General features: G+C 45.1%; 1 long non-coding RNA gene across 1 annotated transcript in view; it reads right to left on the bottom strand.

Moving 5' to 3' along the window:
- The window catches only part of LOC140463949 (uncharacterized), a 71076-nt gene that overhangs the window by 46307 nt on the left and 12298 nt on the right, over positions 1–12471 (bottom strand). Inside the window, exon 2 of the long non-coding RNA XR_011954823.1 lies at positions 8830–8937. This is a non-coding gene — a long non-coding RNA (uncharacterized lncRNA). The remainder of the gene's footprint in view (positions 1–8829; positions 8938–12471) is intronic.

Raw genomic sequence — 12471 nt, 5'->3', positions numbered from 1 at the left:
GTTAGTAATCCACTTCTACTCCTGCTAGTAATCCTCCTCTACTACTATTAATCCTCCTCTATACCTGTTAGTAATCCTCCTCTACTCCTGTTAGTAATCCTTCTCTACCCCTGTTGGTACTCTTCTACTCCTGTTATTACTCCTTTTCTACTCCTGCTAGTAATCCTCCTCTACTCCTATTATTAATTCTCCTCTGCACCTGTTAGAAATCCTTCTCTACTCCTGTTAGTAATCCACTTCTACTCCTGCTAGTAATCCTCCTCTACTACTATTAATCCTCCTCTATACCTGTTAGTAATCCTCCTCTACTCCTGTTAGTAACCCTCCTCTACTCCTGTTAGTAATCCTCCTCTACACCTGTTAGTACTCATCTTCTACTCTTGCTAGTAATCCTCCTCTAAGCCTTTTATTAATCCTCCTCTACTCCTATTCATAATACTCTTCTACTCTTGCAAGTAATCCTCCTGTACTCCTACTATTAATCCTCCTCTACTCCTGTTAGTAACCCTCCTCTACTCCTGTTAGTAATCCACCTCTACTCCTGTTAGTAACCCTCCACTACTCCTGTTAGTAACCCTACTCTACCCCTGGTAGTAATCCTCCTCTACTCCTGTTAGTAATCCTCCTCTACTCCTGCTAGTACTCCTCCTCTACTTCTGTTTGTAATCCTCGTCTAATCCTGATAGTACTCCTCCTCTACTTCTGTTTGTAATCCTCGTCTAATCCTGATAGTAATCCCTCCTCTACTCCTGTTAGTAACCCTCCTCTACTCCTGTTAGTAACCTTCCTCTACTCCTGTTAGTAATCCTCCTCTACACCTGTTAGTAATCCTCCTCTACTCCTGTTAGTACTCCACTTCTACTCCTGTTAGTCCTCCTCTCCTACTCCTGCTAGTAATCCTCCTCTACTCCTACTATTAATCCTCCTCTACACCTGTTAGTAATCCTCCTCTACTCCTGTTAATAATCCTCCTCTACTCATGCGGTTAGTCCTTCTCTACTCCTGTTACTACTCCCCTACACCTGCTAGTACTCCTCCTCTACTTCTGTTCGTAATCCTTGTCTAATCCTCCTAGTAATCATTCTCTACTCCTGCTAGTAATCCCTCCCCTACTCCTGTTAGTAATCCTCCTCTACTCCTGCTAGTAATACTCCTCTACTCCTGTTAGTAATCCTTCTCTACTCCTGCTAGTAATCCTCCTCTACTCCTGTTAGTAATCCTCCTCTACTCCTGTTAGTAATCATTCTCTACTCCTGCTAGTACTCCTCCTCTACTTCTGTTCGTAATCCTCGTCTAATCCTGCTAGTAATCCCTCCTCTACTCCTGTTAGTAACCCTCTTCTACTCCTGTTAGTAACCCTCCTCTACTCCTGCTAGTAACCTTCTTCTACTCCTGTTAGTAATCCTCCTCTACACCTGTTAGTAATCCTCCACTACACCTGTTAGTACTCCACTTCTACTCCTGTTAGTATTCCTCTTCTACTCCTTCTAGTAATCCTCCTCTCCTGCTACTATTAATCCTCCTCTACACCTGTTAGTAATCCTCCTCTACTCCTGTTAATAATCCTCCTCTACTCGTGCTGTTAGTCCTTCTCTACTCCTGTTAGTACTCCCCTACTCCTGCTAGTACTCCTCCTCTACTTCTGTTCATAATCCTCGTCTAATCCTACTAGTAATCATTCTCTACTCCTGCTAGTAATCCCTCCTCTACTCCTTTTAGTAATCCTCCTTTACTCCTGTTAGTAATCCTTCTCTACTCCTTCTAATAATCCTCCTCTACTCCTGTTAGTAATCCTCCTCTACATCCGTTCATAATCCTCCTCTAATCCTGTTAGTAACCCTCCTCTACTCCTGTTAGTAACCTTCCTCTACTCCTGTTAGTAATCCTCCCCTACACCGGTTAGTAATCTTCCTTTACTCCTGTTAGTACTCCACTTCTACTCCTGTTAGTATTCCTCTTCTACTCCTTCTAGTAATCCTCCTCTACTCCTACTATTAATCCTCCTCTACACCTGTTAGTAATCCTCCTCTACTCCTGTTAATAATCCTCCTCTACTCGTGCGGTTAGTCCTTCTCTACTCCTGTTAGTACTCCCCTACTCCTGCTAGTACTCCTCCTCTACTTCTGTTCGTAATCCTCGTCTAATCCTGCTAGTAATCATTCTCTACTCCTGCTAGTAATCCCTTCGCTACTCTTGTTAGTAATCCTCCTCTACACCTGTTAGTAATCCTCCTCTACTCCTGCTAGTTATCCTCCTCTACTCCTGTTAGTGACCCTTCTCTACTCCTGCTAGTAATCCTCACCTACTCCTGCTAGTAATCCTCCTCTACTCCTGTTAGTAATCCCTCCTCTACTCCTGTTAGTAACCCTCCTCTACCCCTGCAAGTAATCCTCCACTACACCTGTTAGTAATCTTCCTCTATTCCGGCTAGTTATCCTCCTCGACTCCTGTTAGTAATCCTTCTCTACTCCTGCTAGTAATCCTCCTCTATGCCTGTTAATGAACCTTCTCCAATCCTGTTAGTAATCCTCCTCTACTCCTGTTATTAATCCTCCTCTACTCCTGTTAGTAATCCTTCTCTACTCCTGCTAGTAATCCTCCTCTACTCCTGTTAGTAATCCTCCTCTACTCCTGTTAGTAATCCTCCTCTACACCTGTTAGTAACTGTCCTCTACTCCTGTTAGGAACCTTCCTCTACTCCTGTTAGTAATCCTCCTATACAGCTGTTAGTAACCCTTTTCTCTCCTGTTAGTAATCCTCTTCTACTCCTGCTAGTAATCCTCCTCTACTCCTACTATTAATCCTCCTCTACACCTGTTAGTAACCCTCCTCTACTCCTGTTAGTAATCCTCCTCTACATCTGTTCATAATCCTCCTCTAATCCTGTTTGTAACCCTCCTCTACTCCTGTTAGTAACCTTCCTCTACTCCTGTTAGTAATCCTCCCCTACACCGGTTAGTAATCTTCCTTTACTCCTGTTAGTACTCCACTTCTACTCCTGTTAGTATTCCTCTTCTACTCCTTCTAGTAATCCTCCTCTATCCTCCTCTACTCCTGTTAATAATCCTCCTCTACTCGTGCTATTAATCCTTCTCTACTCCTGTTAGTACTCCTCTACTCCTGCTAGTACTCCTCCTCTACTTCTGTTCATAATCCTCATCTAATCCTGCTAGTAATCATTCTCTACTCCTGCTAGTAATCCCTCCTCTACTCCTGTTAGTAATCCCTCCTCTACTCCTGTTAGTAATCCTTCTCTACTCCTTTTAATAATCCTCCTCTACTCCTGTTAGTAATCCTTCTCTACTCCTTTTAATAATCCTCCTCTACTCCTGCTAGTAACCCTCCTCTACTCCTGTTGGTAATCCTATTCTACAACTGCTCGTAATCTGCCTCTAATTCTGATGATAATGCTCTTCTACTCCTGCTAGTAATGCTCCTCTACACCTGCTAGTAATCCTCATCTACACCTGCTAGTAATCCTCATCTACACCTGTTAGTAATCCTCATCTACACCTGTTAGTAATCCTCCTCTACTCCTGCTAGTAATGCTCCTCTACACCTGCTAGTAATCCTCATCTACACCTGTTAGTAATCCTCCTCTACTCCTGTTAGTGACCCTTCTCTACTCCTGCTAGTAATCCTCCTCTACTCCTGCTAGTAATCCTCCTCTACTCCTGTTAGTGACCCTTCTCTACTCCTGCTAGTAATCCTCCTCTACTCCTGCTAGTAATCCTCCTCTACTCCTGTTAGTGACCCTTCTCTACTCCTGCTAGTAATCCTCCTCTACTCCTGTTAGTGACCCTTCTCTACTCCTTCTAGTAATCCTCGTCTACTCCTGCTAGTAATCTTCCTCTACTCCTGTTAGTAACCCTTCTCTACTCCTGTTGGTAATTCTTTTCAACTCCTGCTAGTAATCCTCCTCTACTCCTGTTAGTAATCCTTCTCTACTCCTGCTAGTAATCCTCCTCTACTCCTGCTAGTAATCATCTGCTACTCCTGCTAGTAATCCTCCTCTACTTGTGCTAGTAATCCTTCTCTACTCCTGCTAGTAATCCTACTCTACCCCTGTTAGTAATCCTCCTCTACCCCTGTTAGTAATCCTCCTCTACTCCTGCTAGTACTCCTCTTCCACTCCTGGTAGTACACCTCCTCTACTCCTGTTAGTACCCCTCCTCTACTCTTGTTAGTAATCCTCCTCTACTGCTATTAGAAATCTTCCTCTACTCCTGCTAGTACTCCTCCTCTACTACAGCTAGTACTCCTCTTCTACTCCTGTTAGTAATCGTCCTCTACTCCTACTATTAATCCTCCTCTACTCCTGCTAGTACTCCTCCTCTACTACAGCTAGTACTCCTCTTCTACTCCTGTTAGTAATCCTCCTCTACTCCTACTAGTAATCCTCCTCTACCCCTGCTAGTAATCCTCTTCTACTCCTGTTAGTACTCCTCCTCTGCTCCTGCTAGTAATCCTCCTCTACTCCAGATGGCACTCCCGCTGGTGCTCTTGCTGATACAACTGGTACCACACTAGTGTCCCCACTGGTAATCCTGATTGTGAGAGTCCTGATTAGATTTTGAACATGTTAATTCTGATGTACCCACAAATCATCTTAAAGCTTCCTCCTGTCTTACAAAGAACAGTCTGAATTGCAATCTCAAGATTACAAAATAGGTCAGATAAGTAAACTGTACATGCCTTGCCCATTTGATACAAGCTGCCCAGGGACTGGCTTGCCAATATATACTGGGAGATATAACATCATTTCTATCCTACGCATTTAATGGAGAACTGTAGCAGAGCAGAAATAATAAATTGAACAACAAACACAACTTATGTGAGGGAAGGAGATCAGGCTCATTCTTAGTTCGGAGTTCCAATTATGTCACATAGTGTCTCAAGGGATCCCACCGTTTGAATCTCTGCTATGCTACATAAACATTCTTTGATAGATTGTTCACTGAAGGTCTTTCTGGAATCAGTTCGAAGTTTCCCTTTCTCTCGTGTTGAGCATATTCAAATGTCTTAGTCAGAACGGTTTTACTAAATCTATCCTTTGTGCATAATCGACTTATATACCTCTTATACGAATTGAGTTTGTTAAATTGAGGGTTTGTTTTTCAATGTCAGTGAGGGGTTGTGGGCATTTCACACAAAATTCATCCTTGATTCATTCACATTGAAGTTTAGAAATATAAAGCTTGCCAGAATAGAATGTACATTACATAAAAGACTGTTTGGTCTAGCTGATCCATGCCAGTGGTAATGTTCCTCATAACTGAAAATGTGTTGCTGGAAAAGCGCAGCAGGTCAGGCAGCATCCAAGGAGAAGGAGAATCGACGTTTTGGGCATGGGCCCTTCTTCAGGAATGAGGAAAGTGTGCCAAGCAGGCTAAGATAAAAGGTAGGGAGGAGGGACTTGGGGGAGGGGCGTTGGAAATGTGATAGGTGGAAGGAGGTCAAGGTGAGGGTGATAGGCTGGAGTGGGGGTGGGGGCGGAGAGGTCAGGAAGAAGATTGCAGGTTAGGAAGGCGGTGCTGAGTTCGAGGGAAGGTGGGGGTGGAGAAGCGAAGGTGACTGAGACAAGGTGGGGGTGGAGAAATGAGGAAACTGGAGAAATCTGAGTTCATCCCTTGTGTTTGGAGGGTTCCTCGGCGGAAGATGAGGCGCTCTTCCTCCAACCGTCGTGTTGCTATGGTCTGGTGATGGAGGAGTCCAAGGACATGCATGTCCTTGGTGGAGTGGGAGGGGAAGTTGAAGTGTTGAGCCACGGGGTGATTGGGTTGGTTGGTCCGGGTGTCCCAGAGGTGTTCTCTGAAACGTTCCCCAAGTAGGCGGCCTGTCTCCCCAATGTATAGGAGGCCACATCGGGTGCAGCGGATGCAGTAAATGATGTGTGTGGAGGTGCAGGTGAATTTGTGGTGGATATGTAAGGATCCCTTGGGGCCTTGGAGGGAAATAAGGGGGGAGGCGTGGGCGCAAGTTTTGCATTTCTTGCAGTTGCAGGGGAAGTTGCCAGGAGTGGAGGTTGGTTTGGTGGGGGGTGTGGACCTGACGAGGGAGTCATGGAGGGAGTGGTCTTTTCGGAACGCTGATAGGGGAGGGGAGGGAAATATATCCCTGGTGGTGGGGTCTGTTTGGAGGTGGCGGAAATGACGACGGATGATATGATGTATTTGGAGGTTGGTGGGGCGGTAGGTGAGGACCAGTGGGGTTCTGTCCTAGTGGCGATTGGAGGGTCAGGGCTCAAGGGCGGAGGAGTGAGAAGTGGAGGAGATGCGGTGGAGAGCATCGTCGACCACGTCTGGGGGGAAATTGCGGTCTTTGAAGAAGGAGGCCATCTGGGTTGTTCAGTATTGGGACTGGTCCTCCTGGGAGCAGATGCAGTGAAGACAAAGGAATTGGGAATATGGGATGGCATTTTCACAGGGGGCAGGGTGGGAGGAGGTGTAGTCTAGGTAGCTGTGGGAGTCAGTCGGTTTATAGTAAATGTCCGTGTTGATTCGGTCACCCGAGATAGAAATGGAGAGGTCTACGAAGGGGAGGGAGGAGTCTGAGACGGTCCAGGTAAATTTGAGGCCGGGGTGGAAGGTGTTAGTAAAGTGGATGAACTGTTCAACCTCCTCGTGGGAGCACGAGGCAGCGCTGATACAGTCATCGATGTAGCGGAGGAAAAGGTGGGGGGTGGTGCCAGTGTAGCTGCGGAAGATGGACTGTTCCACATATCCGACGAAGAGGCAGGCATAGCTGGGGCCCATGCGGGTGCCCATGGCTACTCCTTTGGTTTGGAGGAAGTGGGAGGATTGGAAAGAGAAGTTGTTCAGAGTGAGGACCAATTCAGTCAGTCAAAGGAGGGTGTCAGTGGAAGGGTACTGGTTGGTTCGGCGGGAAAGGAAGAAGCGGAGGGTTTTGAGGCCTTCGTGATGGGGGATGGAGGTGCATAGGGACTGGATGTCCATGGTGAAGATAAGGCATTGGGGACCGGGGAAGCGAAAATCATGGAGGAGGTGGAGGGCGTGGGTGGTATCCCGAACGTAGGTGGGGAATTCTTGGACTATGGGGGACAGGACCGTGTCGAGGTATGCAGAGATGAGTTCGGTGGGGCAGGAGCAGGCTGAGACAATTGGTCAGCCGGGGCAGTCAGGTTTGTGGATTTTGGGCAGGAGGTAGAAACGGGCGGTGCAGGGTTGTGGGACTATGAGGTTGGAAGCGGTGGATGGGAGATCCCCTGAGGTGATGAGGTTATGGATGGTCTGGGAGATGATGGTTTGGTGGTGGGAGGTGAGGTCATGGTGAAGGGGACAGTAGGAGGAGGTGTCCGCGAGCTGCCATTTAGCCTCAGCGGTGTAAAGGTCGGTGTGCCAAACTACCACCGTGCCTCCCTTGTCTGCCGGTTTGATAGTAAGGTTGGGGTTGGAGCAGAGGGAGTGGAGGGCTGCACGTTCCGAGGGTGAGAGGTTGGAGTGGGTAAGAGGGGTGGACAGGTTGAGGTGGTTAATGTCACGGCGGCAGTTGGCAATGAAGAGATTGAGGGCGGGTAAGAGGCCAGCACGGGGTGTCCAGGTGGATGGGGTGTGTTTGAGGTGGGAGAAGGGGTCATCAGAGGGTGGGCGAGAATCCTGGTTGAAGAAGTAGGCACGGAGGTGAAGGCGGCGGAAGAATTGTTCGATGTCTCGCCGCGTGTTGAACTCGTTAATCCGAGAGCGTAGGGCAATGAAGGTGAGGCCTCTGTCGAGGACTGATCTTTCATCCTCAGAGAGGGGTAGTTCTGGAGGGATGGTGAAAACACGGCAGGGCTGGGAGTTAGGACCTGGTGTGGGGCTGGAGCTGGGAGTGGGGGCGGGGTTAGGTGTGGGGGCGGGAATCAGGGCAGGGATGGAGATTGGAGCAGGGGTGGGGTTCGGCGTGGGGATGGAGATCGGCATGGGGGTGGGGTTAGGCATGTGGATGGAGCTCGGTGTGGGGGCGGGGTTCGGCGTGGAGACGGAGATCGGCGTGGTGGCGGGGTTAGGCGTGGAGACGGAGATCGGCGTGGGGGCGGGGTTCGGCATGGAGACGGAGATCGGCATGGGGGCGGAGACACATGCGGCGTGGTCGTTGTGCAGGTGAGTGATGTCACTGGGGGCGGAAGTGACTGCGGCGACGGCAACCCCGGGGGCGGAATTGGCTGTGGCATCGGCAGAAATGGTGTTGCTCCCGATAGCCGTGGACCCCGCGGAGGCCGCGAATGTGTCGGCAATTGTCTTCCTGGCGATCGTGGAGGCGGTTGTCTGGACAGCGATCACGGAGCCTGCATGGTTGGTGGGGGTGGAAGTGACATCAATGTTCCTCATAATCCACCTCTGAACACTCTTCAGCTTGACCTATTCCTATTCTATTTCTGTCTCTCACATTGTCTTTCTAGTTTCTGCATAAATACATCCGTGCTATTGACTTAACTATTCCCAATGGGACCAAGTTCCACATTCCAATGTTTTCTGGGGAATGAAGATTTTCCTGAATTCCCCATTGGATTGATTAATGGCTGTTCTGTGTGTGTATATATATATATATCTATAAATGCGGCAGTGAGTGTTGTTTGTAAAGCCAAGTTGGAATAGGGAAGGAATTGATTAGATGTTCATTCTCTCAATCATTTCCTGTGCACAGTTGTAAGGCAAGAAGCATTTAAATAAGCTATTGATCGTAAACAGTCTTGGTGATGGGTGTGTCTGCTAATGGTGCCTGTTCTTTTAGAAGTTACATATAACAAACTGTATTTCATAGAATCAAAGGAGTCAAATAAAACAAAATACACGCTATTTTCCTCATAAAGAATATTAAAGAGCTTACTTGACTGTTGCCTTTTGTGACAATTTATTTTCTTCAATAATTGGTTGCAGCTCCAAATGCAATCGCCAGCTTTATTTGCCAATTTCTGGTTTTATCTTTGCAGAGTTGCTAAAGTTTGGAAACAACATAGGGAATGGGTCAGAATGATATATTTAACATTTTTTTAAGAAGAAACTAAGACACACATTCAAAACAATAATGGGTTCCAAAATGACTAATGTGTAAAAATGCAGTTTATCAAATCTCGAAAATCAAACTGTTACAGAGACAGCACAATAAATTGAAAATAATTTCCAAGCTTTTAGCACTCAGAGCTCATCAACTAACTTCTAAATCAGCATTGAGGTTAGCTTCACTACCATAAAAGTGACAGACAGTTGGACAAATGGACAGAGCAAATGTACAGAATATTTTATGTCAAGTCTGTGTTCCAGTATTAAATCTATTTCATTATCTCCATGTATCATAAGCCTATATTCAGATTTATTTTTGAGCAGTCAGCTTTTTATGCCTGTTTTGCAATGTTTGATGCATTCTAGGTTAGCAAAGGAGCTGTCAGCCATCTCCTTTTAAGGTTGTAGAGGATTTCCAGCCATTCCATGTTAAATTTCATGTACAAGTTTAAACCACAACCTCTTATTCACACTTCATTCTTGTCACTATTCTATAAAAGGGTTATCAAGTACTTGCAGCTTCAACACTGGACAATTTCTCCTAGATGTTGAAATCCTACCATTTTGAGTGCTTCCCTATTCTTATTTAGAGTTGCAAAAGTAACAAAGACCATAGGATGGAAGAATAGAAAGGGGTCATTTGGTCTAGTGAGTCTGCTGTGCCATTCAATAGAATTATGGTTGATCAGATAATCCTCAATTCCATTATCCTGCCTTGTCCCAGTAACCCTTGAATCCCTGACAGGTGAAAGATTTATCTATCTCAGCATTGAATGTTCTTCACAACCCAGTTGTTGGAAGTACAGAATTCCACACATCCACCACACTGACAGAAGAAGTTCTTCCACATTTCTATCTTATATGGGTGACCTCTTACTCTAAGATTATGCCCTTTGGGTCTGCGCTCACCTAAAAGAGGAGACAACATCACTGCATCCACCCTGGCAGGCCTCCTAATGACCTGACATTTTTCAATAACATCTCTTATTCTCCTGAGCTCCAATGAGTACAAGTCCAACCTAGTTAACCTCTCATCGTATAAATATCCCACCATACCTGGAATCAACTTAATGAACCTTTTGTGGATTTTCTCTAATGTTCTCAAATAACATGTCAGTAATTGACAAAAAGACAAAAGTAGGTAAGGACCTGGAAACAATCATTATTATGCAAGACGTAGTGATGGGTAAGCTAATGGAGCTAAGGATAGACAAGGCTCCTGGACCTGATGGAATGCATCCCAAGGTACTAAAAGAGATGGCAGGAGAAATAGCAGGTGAACTGGCAGTAATTTTCCCAGATTCGCTGAACTCTGGGGCAGTTCCAGCAGAGTGTAAAACAGCAAATGTGATGCCACTATTTAAAAAGGGCATTAGACAATGGGGAGTTATAGGTTGGATAGCTTAATGTCTGTAGTGGGGTTTGAGTCTATTTTCAAGGAAGAAATAGCAAGGCATCTAGATAGAAATTGTCCCATTGGGCAGGTGCAGCTTGGGGTCATAAAGGGAAGGTCATGCTTAATTGATCCACTGGAATTCTATAAAGACATTACGAGCACAATGGACAATGGGGACCCAGTAGATGTGGTGTACCTAGATTTCCAAATGGCAAGGTCCCACACAAAAGGCTGCTGCATAACACAAAGATGCAGCATTATGGGGAAAATATTAGCATGGATAGAGGATTGGTTGACTAACAGGAAGCAAAGAGTGTGAATATGAATGCTATTCTAGTTGGAAACCAGTAACTACTGGTGTACCTCAGGGATCACTGTTGGGACCAGAATTATTCTCAATTTATATAGATAATTTGGAGTTGGGGACCAAGTGAAGTGTGTCAAAGTTGGCAGATGACACTAAGATGAGTGGCAGAGTAAAGTATGCAGAGGACTGTGAAACTTTTCAAAGGAACATAAATACTTAAGTGAGTGGGTAAAGGTCTGGATGATGGAATATAATGTTAATAAATGTCACCCATTTTGGTAGGAGTAACAGTAAAAAGGATTATTACTTGAGAATGGTAAAAATTTGCAACATGCTACTTTGCAGAGGGACCTTGAGCGTGAATCACAGAACATTGGTTTGCAGGTACAACAAGTAATTAGGAAGGCAAATGGATTTTTTTCCTTCATTGCTAAAGGGATGGAGTTTAAAAGCAGGGAGGTTATATTGCAACTGTACAGGATGCTGGTGAAGCTACACCTGGAGTACTGCGTGCAGTTTTGGTCTCCTTACTTGAGAAAGAATGTACTGATACTGGAGGGGGTGCAGAGGAGGTTCACTAGATTGATTCTGGAGTTGAGGGAGTTGGCTTATGTGGAGAGACTGAGTAGACTGGGATTATATTCATTGGAATTTAGAAGAATGAGGGGGGATCTTCTAGTAAAATAACACATAAAATTATGAAGAGAATAGATAAGATAGACGTAGAGAGGATATTTCCACTGGTGAGTGAAACTAGGACAAGAGGGCATAGCCTGAAAATTAGGAGGAGCAGATTTAGGGCTGAATTGAGAAGGATTTCTTCACCCAGAGGGTCGTGAATCTGTGGAATTCCTTGCCCAGTGAAGTAAATGTTTTCAAAGTTAAGAATAGATACTTTTTTGAAAAGCAAAGGAATTAAGGTTTATTGTGAGAGGGCAGGTAAGTGGAGCTGAGTCCATGAAAAGATCAGCCATGATCTTATTGAATGGCGGAGCAGGATCGAAGGGTCAGATGGCCTACTCCTGCTCCTGGTTCTTATTATATTCTTATATTGTTATCTATCATCCCTCCAATAAGGGGAGAAAAACTGTTCACTGTATTCCACATATGATCTGACTAGTGCCTTGCATCGTTTTAGCAATATCTCCCTGTTTTTATACCCCATTCCCTTCAAACGAAATGCCATCAATCTATTTGCCTTCCCTATTACTTTCTGAAGTTGGTTGCTCACTTTTTAAGGTTCCTGCACAAGGCCTCAACTCCCTCTGTGCTGCAGCTTTTTGCAGTTTGGCCCCACTTAATTAATACTCAGCTTTTCTCTTCTTCCTGCCAAAGGGCACAACCTTACATTTTTCTATGCTTTATTCCATCACCCAAGTTTTCACACACTCAGTCAACTTGTTGATATGACTCCAGACACTTTACATCATCCTCTCTATTTGCCTTCCCACTTATTATTTGTATCATTCTTAAACTTAGTTGTAGTACATTTATTTCAGTCATCCAAGTCATTAACATATGTTGTAAATAATTGTGTCCCCAGCATTGATCCCTCTGACACTCTGCCAGTTAAAATTGTCATCCTGAAAATGTCATCCCTTAATCCCAACACACACCTTCTATTAGTCAGACAATCCTTTATCGATGCTAACATCCTACCTCCAACACAATGGGTTGTTATTAAGTACTCTTATGTGTAGCACATTGTTAAGTATCTTTCAGAAATCCAAATATATTACACCACATGTTTCCTTTTATTTAACCTG

Source organism: Chiloscyllium punctatum, chromosome 39 (genome assembly GCF_047496795.1).
Source record: "Chiloscyllium punctatum isolate Juve2018m chromosome 39, sChiPun1.3, whole genome shotgun sequence".
Taxonomy (NCBI): domain Eukaryota; kingdom Metazoa; phylum Chordata; class Chondrichthyes; order Orectolobiformes; family Hemiscylliidae; genus Chiloscyllium; species Chiloscyllium punctatum.
Note: the sequence above shows the minus strand (reverse complement) of the source record. Positions and strands in the feature narration are given on the sequence as shown.